Below are 20,010 nucleotides of genomic sequence, written 5' to 3' on the forward strand. Positions count from 1 at the left end.
ATATGGCGCCACAAGGGTTCCGCAGCACCAAATTACAGAGTACATAAACAAATAATCAAACAGGAAAACAGCAACTTACAGTTGATGACAATATAGGTCAAGTACAGGGTAAATGAACATAGCTACATCAGCAGATGACACTGGAATAAGTATCAGGTGGCAGAAGACTGCTGGATTTGGTGCAGCTGAAGATTATTAAAGTAAGAAAAGAGTAAGCACATGAGGGAAGAGGGCCCTGCTCATGAGAGCTTACATTCTAAAGGGGAGGGGTAGACAGACAGGGGTGAGACAGATGGGGTACATAGAGAGCGTGGAACAGAGGTTTAGGATGAGATTTGGCTGGGTTTGGTGAAGAAGTGGGTCTTGAGAGCCCATTTGAAGTTTTGTAGAGAGGTGGAGAGTCTGAGGGGGAGAGGTAGGGAATTCCAGAGAAGTGGTGCAGCACGTGAAAAATCTTGGAGGTAGGAGTGGGAGGAAGTAATCCGTAGGCAGGAGAGTCGGCGTGCATTAGCAGAGCGAAGAGGACGGGTGGGAGTGTAAAGCGAGATAAGATCAGAGATGTAGATGGGAGAGGAGTGGGTGAAGGTTTTGTAAGCAAGTGTGAGAAGCTTGAAATGGATTCTGAAAGGGAAGGGGAGCCAGTGAAGGAATAGTAAGAGAGGAGAGGTGGACGTAGTGCATTTGGTGAGGAAAATGAGCCGGGCAGCAGCATTGAGGATAGATTGGAGTGGAGAGAGGTATTTGTCAGGAATGCCAGTCAGGAGGAGATTACAGTAGTCCAGTCTGGAGATGACCAGTGAGTGGATAAGAGTCTTAGTAGCATCCTGGGTCAGAAAGGGTCTGATCCTGGAAATATTTTTTAGATGAAAACGGCAGGTTTGTGAGAGGTGCTGAATGTGTGGTTTGAAGGAGAGGGAGGAGTCAAGGATTACTCCAAGACAGCGCACTTGGGGGGTAGAGGAGATAGTAGTGCCATCAATAGATAATGAGATTGTAGGAGGTGAGGTTATGCGGGAGGGAGGGAAGATGATCAGCTCAGTCTTAGACATGTTAAGTTTAAGAAAGCGCTGGGACATCCAGGAAGAGATAGCAGAGAGACAGTTGGAGATACGAGTGAGGAGAGTAGGGGAGAGGTCTGGAGAGGAAAGATAGATTTGAGTGTCATCAGCATAGAGATGATATTGGAAACCAAAAGAACTAAATGAGCTTACCTAGTGAGGACGTATAGAGAGAGAAGAGGACCAAGGACAGAACCTTGGGGTACCCCTACAGTTAGTGGAAGTGAGGGGGAGGTGGAGTCATGAGAGGAGACAGAGAATGAACGGTCAGAAAGGTAGGACGACAACCAAGAGAGGGCAGTGTTACGCAGACCAATGGAGTGAAGGATTTGCAGTAGGAGAGGATGGTCCACAGTGTCAAAAGCAGCAGAGAGATCAAGTAGAATAAGTAGAGAGTAGTGTCCCTTAGATTTAGCAGCATGGAGGTCATTGCATACTTTTGTAAGGGCAGTTTCAGTGGAGTGGAGAGGACGGAAGCCAGACTGGAATGGGTCAAGCAGTGAGTGTGAGGAATGAAAGGAAGTAAGGCGGTTGTAGACAATACGCTCAAGGAGTTTGGAGGCAAAAGGGAGAAGAGAGATGGGTCGGTAGTTGGAGAGAGTGTTTGGATCAAGGGTAGGTTTTTTAAGAATAGGAGAGATGAGAGCGTGCTTGAAGGCAGAGGGGACAGTGCCTGATGAGAGGGAGAGATTGAGAAGGTGGGAAAGATGGGAACAAGCAGAAGAAGAGATGTGGCAGAGGAGGCGGGAGGGGATAGGGTCAAGTGGGGAGGTGGTGAGGGGACAGGAACGAATGAGGGCCATGACTTCCTCTCCAGATGCATGGGAGAAAGATGACAGAGTTGGTGCGAGGGATGGGGAGGGTTGGTAAGGGATGGGAGAAGGCTGGTTACTGATAGTCTGGTGTGATGTGATGTCCTGACGTATGGAGTCAATTTTGGATGTGAAGTAAGTGGCAAAGTCAAGAGCAGAGAGTGAGGAAGGGAGACGAGGTGGAGGTGGGCAGAGGAGTGAGTTGAGAGTGGCAAAGAGGCGCCGGGGGTTGGAAGACTGGGAGGAGATGAGGTTCTTGAAGTATGACTGTTTAGCAAGAGAAAGGGCAGCACTGAAGGATGAGAGCATAAGTTTGAAATGGAGGAAGTCTGCCTTAGAGCGTGATTTCCTCCAGTGTCGCTCAGCAGTACGTGAGCATTTTTGCAGATATCTGGTGCATTTGGTGTGCCAGGGTTGAGGTGTTAATTTGCGAGGGTGAACAGTGGTTGGTGGAGCAACAGAGTCAAGAGCAGAAGTAAGGGAAGCATTGTATGTGGAAGTGGCTTGTTCAGGGCATGAGAGAGAGAGAGAGAATAGGAGAGAGAAGTGAGTCAAACAGGGAGGAAAGGAATGTGGTGTCAATAGCTTAAATGTTACGCTTAGTGATGGTAGCCTTAGGAGGTTGAGATGGGAAAGTCGAGAGAGATAGGTTGAAGGAGAGCAGGTGGTGGTCAGAGAGGGGAAATGGGGAGTTGGAAAAATCAGAAATATCACAGCGGTGAGTGAAGACCAGATCCAGTGAGCTCCCATTCACATGGGAGGGTGAGGAGGTCCACTGGGAGAGACCAAGTGAAGAGGTGAGGTTAAGGAGTTTAGAGGCAGGGGATTGTGTGGGGATGTCAATAGGGATGTTGAAATCGCCTAGGATAATGGTGGGGATGTCAGAAGAGAGGAAGTGAGGAAGCCAGGAAGCAAAGTTGTCGATGAATTTGGAAGCAGTGCCAGGGGGGCGGTAAATGACAGCTACTCTAAGATGGACTGGTTGGAAGAGACATATGGAGTGGACCTCAAATGTAGATAATATAAGGGATGGTTCTGGTGGTATGAGTTGGTAGGAGTAACTAGAAGGTAAAAGGACCCCAACACCACCCCCATGGCGACCCCCAGGTCGGGGGGTGTGTGTGAATGTAAGGCCCCCAGCAGAGAGAGCAGCAGCAGAAGTAGTGTCAGAGGGCGTAATCCAAGTTTCAGTAATGGCTAGTAGGTGTAGGGAGTTGGAAATGAAAAGGTCATGAGTGGGGACCAGTTTGTTACAAACGGATCTGGCATTCCAGAGGGCACAGGATAGGGGGTATGAGTTTGTGGGAGAGATGTGAATTAGATTTTCAGGGTTGCTGTAGCGATGAGGTGGGATTAACTTTGAGGGCAGGGATGAGAGAGTAGTGATGGTACGGGTGCCTGAGATAGGAGGGGAAACTGCAGGAGGTGGGCAGGGAGGGAGGTCAGTGTGATGTGGATGGGGGTGTGGGGAGGTGACAGGGAAGGGAGAGAGGGAGCAGGGCTGAGTTGTGGGGTAGCAGGACCATGGGGCAGAGGTGAATGAAAGTGGGGTAACAGGAAAGGTGGGGGAAGGAAATAGAGGGATGGAGGGGAGACAGAGGAGGAGGTGGAGGAGACTAGGGGGGAAGGATAAAGATACATTATTAGGTAGACACTGAGTGATGTGGGGAGTATAAGAAAGCATTCACATAGTGTTAAGTAGGTAAATAGGTTGAGGGAAAGTGGAAGTAGGAGAGGAGACTGTAAGGGAATCCGAGCAGAAGAATTGTAGAAATGCAGGTGAGAAAAGCAGTGTAGGCTCAAGGGGTGTAGATTTAGTATGAAATGAGTCAAAAGCGTAGATAAAGTGGGTGCAGAAATGTATTTGGAGTGTAAGAAATGAAAGGATTGTGAGAGGTTTAAGAAGCAATGGTAATTATGTTAGATGTTTTAAGTGTTTGCAGGTAAAATTGCATTGGTGCAGCTGTGCTTAAAAAACAAAATTACAATAATACAGATACAGGCATTTGTAGGTGAAATGGATGGTTTATGAAATGTCCAAGTAAGGTAGTTCTGTGCTATGTAATCAGATGCAACAATCAGGAGGTGAGTGATCTGAGGAGTAAGTGACTCACATTTGTTATTAGTTCTTCAGTTTTCTTTGTTTTGTTAGATTGGTGTGCTTCTGTTTTCCTTCTTTTTCACTTCGATTGAACGCTAATTGAACACTGCTGTTATGTGTCAATTTTATCACGCTTTTATAAAAATGCACGCTTAGATCAATAAATGCACAGCCAAATGGCTTTGCACAGCCTACACCATTGGGCTTTAGTAGAAGACTATTACACGTGAAACCAATAATTGAAATCTGTAACCACACCCCACCCCCTCAAATGCCAGGCAATAAATTACCTTAAAAACAACAACCAGGCATTCCACAAAGATTAAACTGGGTCTATATCATTCAAAACTTTAAAAAAGTACTTCAAAATCACATACTATGCAATAATGTTTCAATTTGCATTACCCAGCAGAATTAGCTTTGCATATATAGATATAGTGCAGCAGAATATATTGGTGGTTGTAGTCAATTGTAATTACCCAGCAGAATTAGCTTTGCATATATAGATATAGTGCAGCAGAATAGATTGGTGGTTGTAGTCAATTGTAATTACCTGTAGGTGACAAGAAGAGAAGAAACGTCAATTCACAATCGATATCAGCTGAAGATAAATTAACGCTGATTGAACGCTGCGTTATGTGTCAATTTTATCACGCTTTGATAAAAATGCATGCTTAGATCAATAAATGCACAGCCAAACAGCTTTGCACATCCTACACCATTGGACTTAAGTAGAAGTCTGGTGGCCAGCAAAATTTTGCACTGTCCTCCTACTATATATAGTGCGCACAACTACTAAAATACACCACAGGTATGGATGGATAGTATACTTGACGACACAGAGGTAGGTAGAACAGTGGCCTACTGTACCGTATTGCTATATATTATATACTGGTGGTCAGCAAAATTCTGCCCTGTCCTCCTACTATATATACTGCGCACAACTACTAAAATACACCACAGGTATGGATGGATAGTATACTTGACGACACAGAGGTAGGTAGAGCAGTGGCCTACTGTACCGTACTGCTACATATTATATACTGGTGGTCAGCAAAATTCTGCCCTGTCCTCATACTATATAATACAATGCAGCACAGATATGGAGCATTTTTCAGGCAGAGAACGTAGATATTTTCAGCACACTGAGCACAGATATTTGCAAGCACACTGAGCACAGATATTTGCAGCACACTGAACACAGAAACTGAGAAAACGCTGCACGTCCTCTCCCTATCATCTCCAATGCACAAGTGAAAATGGCGGCGACGCGTGGCTCCTTATATAGAATAGAATAGCTGCTGACGGGCACGATTGAGGGAGGAAAGGGACATTTGAATCCAGCCCATAGATGCAATGTGAATATGTAATTTGTACCTTCCTATCTTAAAATGTATATACAGTGTATATGTCACAACTGAGGGCCTGAGCTGACTGGAGGCAGCCTCAGTTGTAGGGGCTGAGGTGTAGTGGAACCTGGGAGGTTGTATCAGACCCCTGGACATGTAAGTTAAATGTAGAAGAATTGCCCGAAGGCGTGCCCACGACAACCAGGATAAAAGTCAATGATGTTTATTTTGACAAACTCCATGCATCACAGCAGTAATAAAAGAGAAACATAAAATCAGCAGAGAAATAATACAGTTCCTGAGTACTACAGGAGGGCAAGGACCACAGGGCTCTGGTAGTATGAGACAGTTCTTATTATCTTCTAGTTGGAAAGTCCTTACCAGGCCCGACTGTAGCAATGGAGATAGCCCAGGATCATACTAGCTGGTGTTCCAGGAAAAGCTGGGCTGCTGTGGATAAAATGGCTGCTGTGGGTACTGGCTGAAACCAGACTGATGTAAGCACGGAGTGGATTGCTGGATGGAACCAGCCAAATAATAAATGAAGCTTGAGAGCGATGAAATATGATTGATATATGGAGTTTGAGAGCGGTGAAATAATAGTGCCGGTGGTGAGTGGTAATCTGCGGAAATGATACCGGCACTTTAAGAAGAGCTGATCTCTGCTGGAAGCAGGTAAATCTGTAACTGGAAACAGATGAGTCCCAGAGGACTGGAGAGTCAGGCTGCACCGCAGGTGGTAGACTAGAGCGGGTCTCTTTAGTGGAGGTTTGGAGATGGTAACTGGAACCTGGAAAACAACCACGGGAGAGAGACAAACTGGAACTAGGTTTGACAACCAAATCACTAACGCCTTCCTTGCTCAGGCACAGAATACTTATACCTGCAGCAAGGAAGGGATTGGCTAGGCAATTTTGCAGATTACAATGGAAACAGCGGATTGGTGGAAATGAACAGGTGACAGAATCCAACATGGCTGCGCCCATGCAGACACTTGGAGGGAAGATTGGTTTGATAATCCATGTGGGAACTTTAACAGCAATGGCGGCGCCGGCCACAGTAAACAGGAGACGCCAGACTGATGAGTGCACATTTGAACCACGCGGGCAACAGCGGAGGCCGCGGCTGACATAAGCGCCACTCTGACATCCTGCATGCAGAAACTCAGGGACGGCGGCGGAGGCCGCGGGAGATGCCATTCAAGATGTAACATGGCGCCGCTGTGACAGCGTCTCAGAGTGACAGGAGAGGAGGCAGGAATGGGGACATCAGAATAACAGATGGGATCCGGTCCTGGAGCGCTGAGCCAGCCTTAGGAGGCATCTGAAAGGTAAGTTATGGCGTCCAGATACCCGGATCGTGACAGTATACACTAGAGGTCTTTCCGAACCCCCTAATCCTAACATTGTAATTTGCTTTAGGGCGCACCTCCAATTAGTCTAGTGTTTCTTGCTGCCTTTCCAATGAAGCAAGTTTAATTTAGTAATAGGTGAAAAACCATCCCTACAAAGGTGTTAATCAGAGACTTGGCTTTGTGGACACTTTTCAGAGAACAACTTTGTTAGCATAAAAGTAAAGCCAGAAAATGAAGAGCTGTTTAATCACTCAATTGGATTTTTTTGCCAGCATATTTCTTTTTCTCTGCAACCCACTGCTAAATTGTGCTTCCTAGCTGTTTTTATAAAATCACTGAATCAAATCTAACTCTGATTACATCAGAGAAGGCCAGGTACCCTACACCAGAACAGGGGGTTTGAAATTTTGACTTGTCTACTTAAAGATCACCAAAATCTGATAACAAGGTCAATTACGTCCCTGGGTGGGATTGAACCACCAACCTTTTGGTTAATAGCCGTGCACACTAACTGATTGCGCCACAGAGACACTTTGCAAAAGACCATACTGACAAAGGCTAATAAGCATTCATCTAAAACGTTTCCTAGAAAAACTTTAAAAAGTCAATAATCTGGAGAGTTTTTGTAAGATGTTTCTTCCATCAACCAACGAAGAAACACATTGGTACTTTCCCATGATGAGTGAGTGCTTCAGGATCTCTTGCACTTACATGTGCAGCAGAGTACAGCAATGGAAGCATGCTGGGCCCATAACCCAGAGGTAGGCAGATTGAAACTATCCTCTGCTATATGCATTTTTTTTTGTTAATTAAAGTAATCCAAAACTGGGATTGATATTTTGGCTCTTTTATTTTTACTTAAAGTACAATAACTTTTACCATTTTAATTTGTTTTAATAGTATATTGACAGTATAGTTTTCTTTAAAAAATCCACTTAATTTTCTTTACCCTATTATTAAAAGGGTAATTGACAAAAACAAACTACATTGTCACCAGAAGAGCAATACAAAATGTACAAGTGATATTTTAAAATCATCTTTCCAGCTTGAATTTCAATGATGCATTGGGGCAACGATTTTGTGAGAAACATCTTCACCCTTAAATAAAGATTTTCTTAATTCCTTACCTGTGTGCTAATTAGATATCACCTTGTTTTCACATTAAGCAGACTTCTACATGAGAAAGCAGCAAGGATGCAGTGGCGTTAATGTTTCCTGGTGTCAACCTGTATTATTTCAGTAGACATTGAAATGAGGATGCATCTTGCTGCCTTTCCAATGAAGCAAGTTTAATTTAGTAATAGGTGAAAAACCATCCCTACAAAGGTGTTAATCAGAGACTTGGCTTTGTGGACACTTTTCAGAGAACAAATTTGTTAGCATAAAAATAAAGCCAGAAAATGAAGAGCTGTTTAATCACTCAATTGGATTTTTTTTGCCAGCATATTTCTTTTTCTCTGCAACCCACTGCTAAATTGTGCTTCCTAGCTGTTTTTATTAAATCACTGAATCAAATCTAACTCTGATTACATCAGAAAAGGCCAGGTACCCTACACCATAACAGGGGGTTTGAAATTTTGACTTGTCTACTTAAAGATCACCAAAATCTGATAACAAGGTCAATTACGTCCCTGGGTGGGATTGAACCACCAACCTTTTGGTTAGTAGCCAGACACACTAACCGATTGCACCACAGAGACACTTTGTAAAAAGTACGTACTGACAAAGGCTAATAAGCATACATCTAGAACGTTTCCTAGAAAAACTTTAAAAAGTCAATAATCTGGAGAGTTTTTGTAAGATGTTTCTTCCATCAACCAACGAAGAAACACATTGGTACTTTCCCATGATGAGTGAGTGCTTCAGGATCTCTTGCACTTACATGTGCAGCAGAGTACTGCAATGGAAGCATGCTGGGCCCATAACCCAGAGGTAGGCAGATTGAAACTATCCTTTGCTATATGCGTTTTTTTTTGTTAATTTAAGTAATCAAAACTGGGATTGATATTTTTGCTCTTTTATTTTTACTTAAAGTACAATAACTTTTACCATTTTGATTTGTTTTAATAGTATATTGACAGTATTGTTTTCTTTCAAAAATCCACTTAATTTTCTTTACCCTATTATTAAAATGGTAATTGACAAAAACAAACTACATTGTCACCAGAAGAGCAATACAAAATGTACAAGTGATATATTAAAATCATCTTTCCAGCTTGAATTTCAATGATGCATTGGGGCAACGATTTTGTGAGAAACATCTTCACCCTTAAATAAAGATTTTCTTAATTCCTTACCTGTGTGCTAATTAGATATCACCTTGTTTTCACATTAAACAGACTTCCACATGAGAAAGCAGCAAGGATGCATTGGCGTTAATGTTTCCTGGTGTCAACCTGTATTATTTCAGTAGACATTGAAATGAGGATGCATCTTGCTGCCTTTCCAATGAAGCAAGTTTAATTTAGTAATAGGTGAAAAACCATCCTTACAAAGGTGTTCATCAGAGACTTGGCTTTGTGGACACTTTTCAGAGAACAAATTTGTTAGCATAAAAATAAAGCCAGAAAATGAAGAGCTGTTTAATCACTCAATTGGATTTTTCTGCCAGCATATTTTTTTTCTCTGCAACCCACTGCTAAATTGTGCTTCCTAGCTGTTTTTTATAAAATCACTTAATCAAATCTAACTCTGATTACATCAGAGAAGGCCAGGTACCCTACATCATAAGAGGGGGTTTGAAATTTTGACTTGTCTACTTAAAGATCACCAAAACCTGATCACAAGGTCACTTATATCCCTGGGTGGGATTGAACCACCAACCTTTTGGTTAGTAGCCAAACACACTAACTGATTGCACCACAGAGACACTTTGCAAAAGTGGATACTGACAAAGGCTAATAAGCATTCATCTAGAACGTTTCCTAGAAAAACTTTAAAAAGTCAATAATCTGGAGAGTTTTTGTAAGATGTTTCTTAGATCAACCAAAGAAGAAACACATTGGTACTTTCCCATGATGAGTGAGTGCTTCAGGATCTCTTGCACTTACATGTGCAGCAGAGTACTGCAATGGAAGCATGCTGGGCCCATAACCCAGAGGTAGGCAGATTAAAACTATCCTCTGCTATATGCATTTTTTTTTAATTAAAGTAATCCAAAACTGGGATTGATATTTTAGCTCTTTTATTTTTACTTAAAGTACAATAACTTTTACCATTTTAATTTGTTTTAATAGTATATTGAAAGTATTGTTTTCTTTTATAAATCCACTTAATTTTCTTTACCCTATTATTAAAATGGTAATTGACAAAAACAAACTACATTGTCACCAGAAGAGCAATACAAAATGTACAAGTGATATATTAAAATCATCTTTCCAGCTTGAATTTCAATGATGCATTGGGGCAACGATTTTGTGAGAAACATTTTCACCCTTAAATAAAGATTTTCTTAATTCCTTACCTGTGTGCTAATTAGATATCACCTTGTTTTCACATTAAACAGACTTCCACATGAGAAAGCAGCAAGGATGCAGTGGCGTTAATGTTTCCTGGTGTCAACCTGTATTATTTCAGTAGACATTGAAATGAGGATGCATCTTGCTGCCTTTCCAATGAAGCAAGTTTAATTTAGTAATAGGTGAAAAACCATCCTTACAAAGGTGTTAATCAGAGACTTGGCTTTGTGGACACTTTTCAGAGAACAAATTTGTTAGCATAAAAATAAAGCCAGAAAATGAAGAGCTGTTTAATCACTCAATTGGATTTTTTTGCCAGCATATTTCTTTTTCTCTGCAACCCACTGCTAAATTGTGCTTCCTAGCTGTTTTTATAAAATCACTGAATCAAATCTAACTCTGATTACATCAGAGAAGGCCAGGTACCCTACACCATAAGAGGGGGTTTGAAATTTTGACTTGTCTACTTAAAGGTCACCAAAATCTGATAACAAGGTCAATTGCGTCCCTTGGTGGGATTGAACCACCAACCTTTTGGTTAATAGCCGTACACACTAACTGATTGCGCCATAGAGACACTTTGCAAAAATACGTACTGACAAAGGCTAATAAGCATTCATCTAAAACGTTTCCTAGAAAAACTTTAAAAAGTCAATAATCTGGAGAGTTTTTGTAAGATGTTTCTTCCATCAACCAACGAAGAAACACATTGGTACTTTCCCATGATGAGTGAGTGCTTCAGGATCTCTTGCACTTACATGTGCAGCAGAGTACTGCAATGGAAGCATGCTGGGCCCATAACCCAGAGGTAGGCAGATTAAAACTATCCTCTGCTATATGCATTTTTTTTTAATTAAAGTAATCCAAAACTGGGATTGATATTTTTGCTCTTTTATTTTTCATTAAAGTACAATAACTTTTACCATTTTAATTTGTTTTAATAGTATATTGAAAGTATTGTTTTCTTTTAAAAATCCACTTAATTTTCTTTACCCTATTATTAAAATGGTAATTGACAAAAACAAACTACATTGTCACCAGAAGAGCAATACAAAATGTACAAGTGATATATTAAAATCATCTTTCCAGCTTGAATTTCAATGATGCATTGGGGCAACGATTTTGTGAGAAACATTTTCACCCTTAAATAAAGATTTTCTTAATTCCTTACCTGTGTGCTAATTAGATATCACCTTGTTTTCACATTAAACAGACTTCCACATGAGAAAGCAGCAAGGATGCAGTGGCGTTAATGTTTCCTGGTGTCAACCTGTATTATTTCAGTAGACATTGAAATGAGGATGCATCTTGCTGCCTTTCCAATGAAGCAAGTTTAATTTAGTAATAGGTGAAAAACCATCCTTACAAAGGTGTTAATCAGAGACTTGGCTTTGTGGACACTTTTCAGAGAACAAATTTGTTAGCATAAAAATAAAGCCAGAAAATGAAGAGCTGTTTAATCACTCAATTGGATTTTTTTGCCAGCATATTTCTTTTTCTCTGCAACCCACTGCTAAATTGTGCTTCCTAGCTGTTTTTATAAAATCACTGAATCAAATCTAACTCTGATTACATCAGAGAAGGCCAGGTACCCTACACCATAACAGGGGGTTTGAAATTTTGACTTGTCTACTTAAAGATCACCAAAATCTGATAACAAGGTCAATTACGTCCCTGGGTGGGATTGAACCACCAACCTTTTGGTTAATAGCTGTACACACTAACTGATTGCGCCACAGAGACACTTTGCAAAAGTACTTACTGACAAAGGCTAATAAGCATTCATCTAGAAAGTTTCCTAGAAAAACTTTAAAAAGTCAATAATCTGGAGAGTTTTTGTAAGAATTTTCTTAAATCAACCAACGAAGAAACACATTGGTACTTTCCCATGATGAGTGAGTGCTTCAGGATCTCTTGCACTTACATGTGCAGCAGAGTACTGCAATGGAAGCATGCTGGGCCCATTACCCAGAGGTAGGCAGATTGAAACTATCCTCTGCTATATGCATTTTTTTTGTTAATTAAAGTAATCCAAAACTGGGATTGATATGTTAGCTATTTTATGTTTACTTAAAGTACAATAACTTTTACCATTTTAATTTGTTTTAATAGTATATTGACAGTATTGTTTTCTTTCAAAAATCCACTTAATTTTCTTTACCCTATTATTAAAATGGTAATTGACAAAAACAAACTACATTGTCACCAGAAGAGCAATACAAAATGTACAAGTGATATATTAAAATCATCTTTCCAGCTTGAATTTCAATGATGCATTGGGGCAACGATTTTGTGAGAAACATCTTCACCCTTAAATAAAGAATTTCTTAATTCCTTACCTGTGTGCTAATTAGATATCACCTTGTTTTCACATTAAACAGACTTCCACATGAGAAAGCAGCAAGGATGCATTGGCGTTAATGTTTCCTGGTGTCAACCTGTATTATTTCAGTAGACATTGAAATGAGGATGAATCTTGCTGCCTTTCCAATGAAGCAAGTTTAATTTAGTAATAGGTGAAAAACCATCCTTACAAAGGTGTTCATCAGAGACTTGGCTTTGTGAACACTTTTCAGAGAACAAATTTGTTAGCATAAAAATAAAGCCAGAAAATTAAGAGCTGTTTAATCACTCAATTGGATTTTTCTGCCAGCATATTTTTTTTCTCTGCAACCCACTGCTAAATTGTGCTTCCTAGCTGTTTTTTATAAAATCACTTAATCAAATCTAACTCTGATTACATCAGAGAAGGCCAGGTACCCTACATCATAAGAGGGGGTTTGAAATTTTGACTTGTCTACTTAAAGATCACCAAAATCTGATAACAAGGTCAATTACGTCCCTGGGTGGGATTGAACCACCAACCTTTTAGTTAATAGCCGTGCACACTAACTGATTGCGCCACAGAGACACTTTGCAAAAGTCTATACTGACAAAGGCTAATAAGCATTCATCTAAAACGTTTCCTAGAAAAACTTTGAAAAGTCAATAATCTGGAGAGTTTTTGTAAGATGTTTCTTCCATCAACCAACGAAGAAACACATTGGTACTTTCCCATGATGAGTGAGTGCTTCAGGATCTCTTGCACTTACATGTGCAGCAGAGTACTGCAATGGAAGCATGCTGGGCCCATAACCCAGAGGTAGGCAGATTGATACTATCCTCTGCTATATGCATTTTTTTTTAATTAAAGTAATCCAAAACTGGGATTGATATTTTAGCTCTTTTATTTTTACTTAAAGTACAATAACTTTTACCATCTTAATTTGTTTTAATAGTATATTGACAGTATTGTTTTCTTTCAAAAATCAACTTAATTTTCTTTACCCTATTATTAAAATGGTAATTGACAAAAACAAACTACATTGTCACCAGAAGAGCAATACAAAATGTACAAGTGATATATTAAAATCATCTTTCCAGCTTGAATTTCAATGATGCATTGGGGCAACAATTTTGTGAGAAACATCTTCACCCTTAAATAAAGATTTTTTTAATTCCTTACCTGTGTGCTACTTAGATATCACCTTGTTTTCACATTAAACAGACTTCCACATGAGAAAGCAGCAAGGATGCATTGGCGTTAATGTTTCCTGGTGTCAATCCGTATTATTTCAGTAGACATTGAAATGAGGATGCATCTTGCTGCCTTTCCAATGAAGCAAGTTTAATTTAGTAATAGGTGAAAAACCATCCCTACAAAGGTGTTCATCAGAGACTTGGCTTTGTGGACACTTTTCAGAGAACAAATTTGTTAGCATAAAAATAAAGCCAGAAAATGAAGAGCTGTTTAATCACTCAATTGGATTTTTCTGCCAGCATATATTTTTTTCTCTGCAACCCACTGCTAAATTGTGCTTCCTAGCTGTTTTTTATAAAATCACTTAATCAAATCTAACTCTGGTTACATCAGAGAAGGCCAGGTACCCTACATCATAAGAGGGGGTTTGAAATTTTGACTTGTCTACTTAAAGATCACCAAAACCTGATCACAAGGTCAATTACATCCCTGGGTGGGATTGAACCATCAACCTTTTGGTTAGTAGCCAAACACACTAACTGATTGCGCAACAGAGACACTTTGCAAATTTGCATACTGACAAAGGCTAATAAGCATTCATCTAGAACGTTTCCTAGAAAAACTTTAGAAAGTCAATAATCTGGAGAGTTTTTGTAAGATGTTTCTTAGATCAACCAACGAAGAAACACATTGGTACTTTCCCATGATGAGTGAGTGCTTCAGGATCTCTTGCACTTACATGTGCAGCAGAGTACTGCAATGGAAGCATGCTGGGCCCATAACCCAGAGGTAGGAAGATTGAAACTATCCTCTGCTATATGCATTTTTTTTGTTAATTAAAGTAATCCAAAACTGGGATTGATATTTTAGCTCTTTTATTTTTACTTAAAGTACAATAACTTTTACCATTTAAATTTGTTTTAATAGTATATTGACAGTATTGTTTTCTTTCAAAAATCAACTTAATAGTATCTCACCTGGCAGGTAAGTAGGAGTTGGGCTAGAGCTGGGGAGGGTCGCTGCTCGGGCACCCCCCTGTCAAGTGAAGGAGATCCAACTGAGGCAGCACAAGGGAACTCTCGAAGAAGAACAAGGCTAGAGGAAGATCTGATACAAAGAAATCTGACTTTTACAAGAGCTGACCAGAAGAAAGCACAAACACAGTCCCCCACTACCACAAATAATGCAGTCGAGTTTCCCACATTTGGGGAAATCACAGGGGTCAGCATACCCAGAATGCAATGAATGAACCTCACCCTGGGAGAACAATCTTCATGACCATGGTATCTCCTATGCAAAATAAGTATGATTTGGGATAGGGCTGGGGAGGGCCGCTGCTCAGGCACATCTCTGTCAAGTAAAGGAGATTCAACTGAGGCAGCACAAGGGAACTCTCATCTGGGGACAACAACTGCAGGGAGAACACATATTTTCAGATGAACATGGGAGGGCAGAAGGCTGCCTAATACTGAAGAACCCCCAAACAACAAACCAAATGCAACAACTAGTACAAGCATTCCTGGGGGAAGGTCTGCAGAAGACGGATTTGCATACGGTGATGTCATCCAAGCAGTGGGCCAAAGTTGGCTGGAACCCTCGTCTGCATATGAAAAGAGAAAAGGGGTATGCAGGGCATGGCGGCCTTTTGCGGCGCTTGGATGACCCCTAGTTCGCATTAAACACCTCCACCCTCCTTCGGTGTGGGGCTCATGTTGGCTATGCCCCAGCCCCTGAAGCATTCAAGCTGATTTCTTGCAGCAGCTGGGCACTGTAACAGCTCCAGAGCTGCTCTGTAAGGCAAGTAAAAGGGTGTGGGCCCTGCAGCACTACCTGTAGTTCGCATTGTGTGTTGGAAGGCACAAATTAAGCATACGGGAGAAGTCAGGATAGTGCGCAAGGGCATAGAAGGGAGCGGCTCAAGAAAAGAGAAGTGGAAACAGACAGCAAACTAGGCTGGAGAGAGACCTGAGACAAAGAGATCTGAATTATACGAGAGCCGACCAGGGGAAACACAAATTATGCAGTCAAGTTTCCCACATTTGGGGAAATCGCAGGAGCAGCACACCCAGAGTGCATTGGGTGAGCCTTGCCCTGGGAGAAGCAACTTCATGATCATAGTATCTCACCTGGCAGGTAAGTAGGAGTTGGGCTAGAGCTGGGGAGGGTTGCTGCTCGGGCACCCCCCTGTCAAGTGAAGGAGATCCAACTGAGGCAGCACAAGGAAACTCTCGAAAGATGAACAAGGCTAGAGGAAGATCTGAGACAAATAAATCTGACTTTTACCAGAGCTGACCAGAGGAAAGAACAAACACAGTACCCCACTACCACAAATAATGCAGTTGAGTTTCCCACATTTGGGGAAATCATAGGGGTCAGCATACCCAGAATGCAATGAATGAACCTCACCCTGGGAGAACAATCTTCATGACCATGGTATCTCCTATGCAAAATAAGTATGATTTGGGATAGGGCTGGGGAGGGCCGCTGCTCAGGCACATCTCTGTCAAGTAAAGGAGATTCAACTGAGGCAGCACAAGGGAACTCTCATCTGGGGACAACAACTGCAGGGAGAACACATATTTTCAGATGAACATGGGAGGGCAGAAGGCTGCCTAATACTGAAGCACCCCCAAACAACAAACCAAATGCAACAACTAGGCAAGCATTCCTGGGGGAAGGCCTGCAGCAGATGGATTTGCATATGGTGATGTCATCCAAGCAGTGGGTCAAAGTTGGCTTCAACCCTCGTCTGCATATGAAAAGAGAAAAGGGGAGTGCAGGGCATGGCGGCCTTTTGCGGCGCTTGGATGACCCCTAGTTCGCATTAAACACCTCCACCCTCCTTCGGTGTGGGGCTCATGTTGGCTATGCCCCAGCCCCTGAAGCATTCAAGCTGATTTCTTGCAGCAGCTGGGCACTGTAACAGCTCCAGAGCTGCTCTGTAAGGCAAATAAAAGGGTGTGGGACCTGCAGCACTACCTGTAGTTCGCATTGTGCGTTGGAAGGCACAAAGTAAGCAGACGGGAGAAGTCAGGATAGTGCGCAAGGGCATAGAAGGGAGCGGCTCAATAAAAGAGAAGTGGAAACAGACAGCAAACTAGGCTGGAGAGAGACCTGAGACAAAGAGATCTGAATTATACGAGAGCCGACCAGAGGAAACACAAATTATGCAGTCAAGTGTCCCACATTTGGGGAAATCAGAGGAGCAGCACACCCAGAGTGCAATGGGTGAGCCTTGCCCTGGGAGAAGCACCTTCCTGATCATAGTATCTCACCTGGCAGGTAAGTAAGAGATGGGCTAGAGCTGGGGAGGGTCGCTGCTCGGGCACCCCCCTGTCAAGTGAAGGAGATCCAACTGAGGCAGCACAAGGGAACTCTCGAAAGAAGAATAAGGCTAGAGGAAGATCTGAGACAAAGAAATCTGACTTTTACCAGAGCTGACCAGAGGAAAGCACAAACACAGTCCCCCACTACCACATAAAATGCAGTTGAGTTTCCCACATTTGGGGAAATCACAGGGGTCAGCATTCCCAGAATGCAATGAATGAACCTCACCCTGGGAGAACAATCTTCATGACCATGGTATCTCCTATACAAAATATGTATGTTTTGGGATAGGGCTGGGGAGGGCCGCTGCTCAGGCACATCTCTGTCAAGTAAAGAAGATTCAACTGAGGCAGCACAAGGGAACTCTCATCTGGGGACAACAACTGCAGGGAGAACACATATTTTCAGATGAACATGGGAGGGCAGAAGGCTGCCTAATACTGAAGCACCCCCAAACAACAAACCAAATGCAACAACTAGTACAAGCATTCCTGGGGGAAGGTCTGCAGAAGACGGATTTGCATACGGTGATGTCATCCAAGCAGTGGGCCAAAATTGGCTGGAACCCTCATCTGCATATGAAAAGAGAAAAGGGGTATGCAGGGCATGGCGGCCTTTTGCGGCGCTTGGATGACCCCTAGTTCGCATTAAACACCACCACCCTCCTTCGGTGTAGGGCTCATGTTGGCCATGCCCATGCCCCTGAAGCATTCAAGCTGATTTCTTGCAGCAGCTGGGCACTGTAATAGCTCCAGAGCTGCTCTTTAAGGCAAGTAAAAGGGTGTGGGCCCTGCAGCACTACCTGTAGTTTGCATTGTGCATTGTAAGGCACAAAGTAAGCAGACGGGAGGAGAAGTCAGGTTAGTGCACAAGGGTATTGAAAGGAGGGGCTCAAGAAAAAAAGAAGTGGAAACAGACAGCAAACTAGGCTGGAGAGAGACCTGAGACAAAGAGATCTGAATTATATGAGAGCCGACCAGGGGAAACACAAATTATGCAGTCAAGTTTCCCACATTTGGGGAAATCGTATGGGCAGCACACCCAGAGTGCAATGGGTGAGCCTTGCCCTGGGAGAAGCAACTTCATGATCATAGTATCTCACCTGGCAGGTAAGCAGGAGTTGGGCTAGAGCTGGGGAGGGTCGCTGCTCGGGCACCCCCCTGTCAAGTGAAGGAGATCCAACTGAGACAGCACAAGGGAACTCTCGAAAGAAGAACAAGGCTAGAGGAAGATCTGAGACAAAGAAATCTAACTTTTACCAGAGCTGACCAGAGGAAAGCACAAACACAGTCCCCCACTACCACAAATAATGCAGTCGAGTTTCCCACATTTGGGGAAATCATAGGGGTCAGCATACCCAGAATGCAATGAATGAACCTCACCCTGGGAGAACAATCTTCATGACCATGGTATCTCCTATGCAAAATAAGTATGATTTGGGATAGGGCTGGGGAGGGCCGCTGCTCAGGCACATCTCTGTCAAGAGTAGGAGATTCAACTGAGGCAGCACAAGGGTACTCTCATCTGGGGACAACAACTGCAGGGAGAACACATATTTTCAGATGAACATGGGAGGGCAGAAGGCCGCCTAATACTGAAGCACCCCCAAACAACAAACCAAATGCAACAACTAGTGTAAGCATTCCTGGGGGAAGGCCTGCAGCAGATGGATTTGCATATGGTGATGTCATCCAAGCAATGGGTCAAAGTTGGCTTCAACCCTCGTCTGCATATGAAAAGAGAAAAGGGGCGTACAGGGCATGGCAGCCTTTTGCGGCGATTGGATGACCCCTAGTTCGCATTAAACACCTCCACCCTCCTTCGGTGTGGGGCTCATGTTGGCTATGCCCCATTCCCTGAAGCATTCAAGCTGATTTCTTGCAGCAGCTGGGCACTGTAACAGCTCCAGAGCTGCTCTGTAAGGCAAGTAAAAGGGTGTGGGCCCTGCAGCACTACCTGTAGTTCGCATTGTGCGTTGGAAGGCACAAATTAAGCAGACGGGAGAAGTCAGGATAGTGCGCAAGGGCATAGAAGGGAGCGGCTCAAGAAAAGAGAAGTGGAAACAGACAGCAAACTAGGCTGGAGAGAGACCTGAGACAAAGAGATCTGAATTATACGAGAGCCGACCAGAGGAAACACAAATTATGCAGTCAAGTGTCCCACATTTGGGGAAATCACAGGAGCAGCACACCCAGAGTGCAATGGGTGAGCCTTGCCCTGGGAGAAGCACCTTCCTGATCATAGTATCTCACCTGGCAGGTAAGTAGAAGTGGGGCTAGAGCTGGGGAGGGTCGCTGCTCGGGCACCCCCCTGTCAAGTGAAGGAGATCCAACTGAGGCAGCACAAGGGAACTCTCGAAAGAAGAACAAGGATAGAGGAAGATCTGAGACAAAGAAATCTGACTTTTACCAGAGCTGACCAGAGGAAAGCACAAACACAGTCCCCCACTACCACAAATAATGCAGTCGAGTTTCCCACATTTGGGGAAATCACAGGGGTCAGCATACCCAGAATGCAATGACTGAACCTCACCCTTGGAGAACAATCTTCATGACCATGGTATCTCCTATGCAAAATAAGTATGATTTGGGATAGGGCTGGGGAGGGCCGCTGCTCAGGCACATCTCTGTCAAGTAAAGGAGATTCAACTGAGGCAGCACAAGGGAACTCTCAGCTGGGGACAACAACTCCAGGGAGAACACATATTTTCAGATGAACATGGGAGGGCAGAAGGTTGCCTAATACTGAAGCACCCCCAAACAACAAACCAAATGCAACAACTTGTGCAAGCATTCCTGGGGGAAGGCCTACAGCAGATGGATTTGCATATGGTGATGTCATCCAAGCAGTGGGTCAAAGATGGCTTCAACCCTCGTCTGCATATGAAAAGAGAAAAGGGGCGTGCAGGGCATGGCAGCCTTTTGCGGCGCTTGGAAGACCCCTAGTTCGCATTAAACACCTCCACCCTCCTTCGGTGTGGGGCTCATGTTGGCTATGCCCCAGCCCCTGAAGCATTTAAGCTGATTTCTTG

The 20,010-nt window shown here is 42.9% G+C and overlaps 9 non-coding genes and 1 pseudogene across 9 annotated transcripts; all 10 read right to left on the reverse strand.

Moving 5' to 3' along the window:
* Window positions 1-8,300: 8,300 nt before the first annotated feature.
* Window positions 8,301-8,374, reverse strand: TRNAS-ACU (transfer RNA serine (anticodon ACU)). Its single transcript has one exon. It is a non-coding gene; the product is annotated as a tRNA-Ser (tRNA).
* A 6,421-nt stretch (window positions 8,375-14,795) lies between these two features.
* LOC135036817 (U1 spliceosomal RNA) lies at window positions 14,796-14,959 on the reverse strand. Its single transcript, XR_010231463.1, has one exon. It is a non-coding gene; the product is annotated as a U1 spliceosomal RNA (small nuclear RNA).
* A 671-nt stretch (window positions 14,960-15,630) lies between these two features.
* LOC135036829 (U1 spliceosomal RNA) lies at window positions 15,631-15,793 on the reverse strand. Its single transcript, XR_010231475.1, has one exon. It is a non-coding gene; the product is annotated as a U1 spliceosomal RNA (small nuclear RNA).
* Window positions 15,794-15,945: 152 nt separating this feature from the next.
* LOC135036819 (U1 spliceosomal RNA) lies at window positions 15,946-16,109 on the reverse strand. The gene has a single exon (XR_010231465.1). It is a non-coding gene; the product is annotated as a U1 spliceosomal RNA (small nuclear RNA).
* A 670-nt stretch (window positions 16,110-16,779) lies between these two features.
* Window positions 16,780-16,942, reverse strand: LOC135036826 (U1 spliceosomal RNA). The gene has a single exon (XR_010231472.1). It is a non-coding gene; the product is annotated as a U1 spliceosomal RNA (small nuclear RNA).
* A 152-nt stretch (window positions 16,943-17,094) lies between these two features.
* On the reverse strand, window positions 17,095-17,258 carry LOC135036823 (U1 spliceosomal RNA). Its single transcript, XR_010231469.1, has one exon. It is a non-coding gene; the product is annotated as a U1 spliceosomal RNA (small nuclear RNA).
* A 696-nt stretch (window positions 17,259-17,954) lies between these two features.
* On the reverse strand, window positions 17,955-18,096 carry LOC135036833 (U1 spliceosomal RNA; annotated as a pseudogene).
* Window positions 18,097-18,248: 152 nt separating this feature from the next.
* LOC135036814 (U1 spliceosomal RNA) lies at window positions 18,249-18,412 on the reverse strand. Its single transcript, XR_010231461.1, has one exon. It is a non-coding gene; the product is annotated as a U1 spliceosomal RNA (small nuclear RNA).
* Window positions 18,413-19,083: 671 nt separating this feature from the next.
* On the reverse strand, window positions 19,084-19,246 carry LOC135036827 (U1 spliceosomal RNA). Its single transcript, XR_010231473.1, has one exon. It is a non-coding gene; the product is annotated as a U1 spliceosomal RNA (small nuclear RNA).
* A 152-nt stretch (window positions 19,247-19,398) lies between these two features.
* LOC135036818 (U1 spliceosomal RNA) lies at window positions 19,399-19,562 on the reverse strand. Its single transcript, XR_010231464.1, has one exon. It is a non-coding gene; the product is annotated as a U1 spliceosomal RNA (small nuclear RNA).
* Between the last annotated feature and the right edge of the window lie 448 nt (window positions 19,563-20,010).

Source organism: Pseudophryne corroboree, unplaced genomic scaffold (assembly GCF_028390025.1).
Source record: "Pseudophryne corroboree isolate aPseCor3 unplaced genomic scaffold, aPseCor3.hap2 scaffold_660, whole genome shotgun sequence".
Lineage (NCBI taxonomy): Eukaryota > Metazoa > Chordata > Amphibia > Anura > Myobatrachidae > Pseudophryne > Pseudophryne corroboree.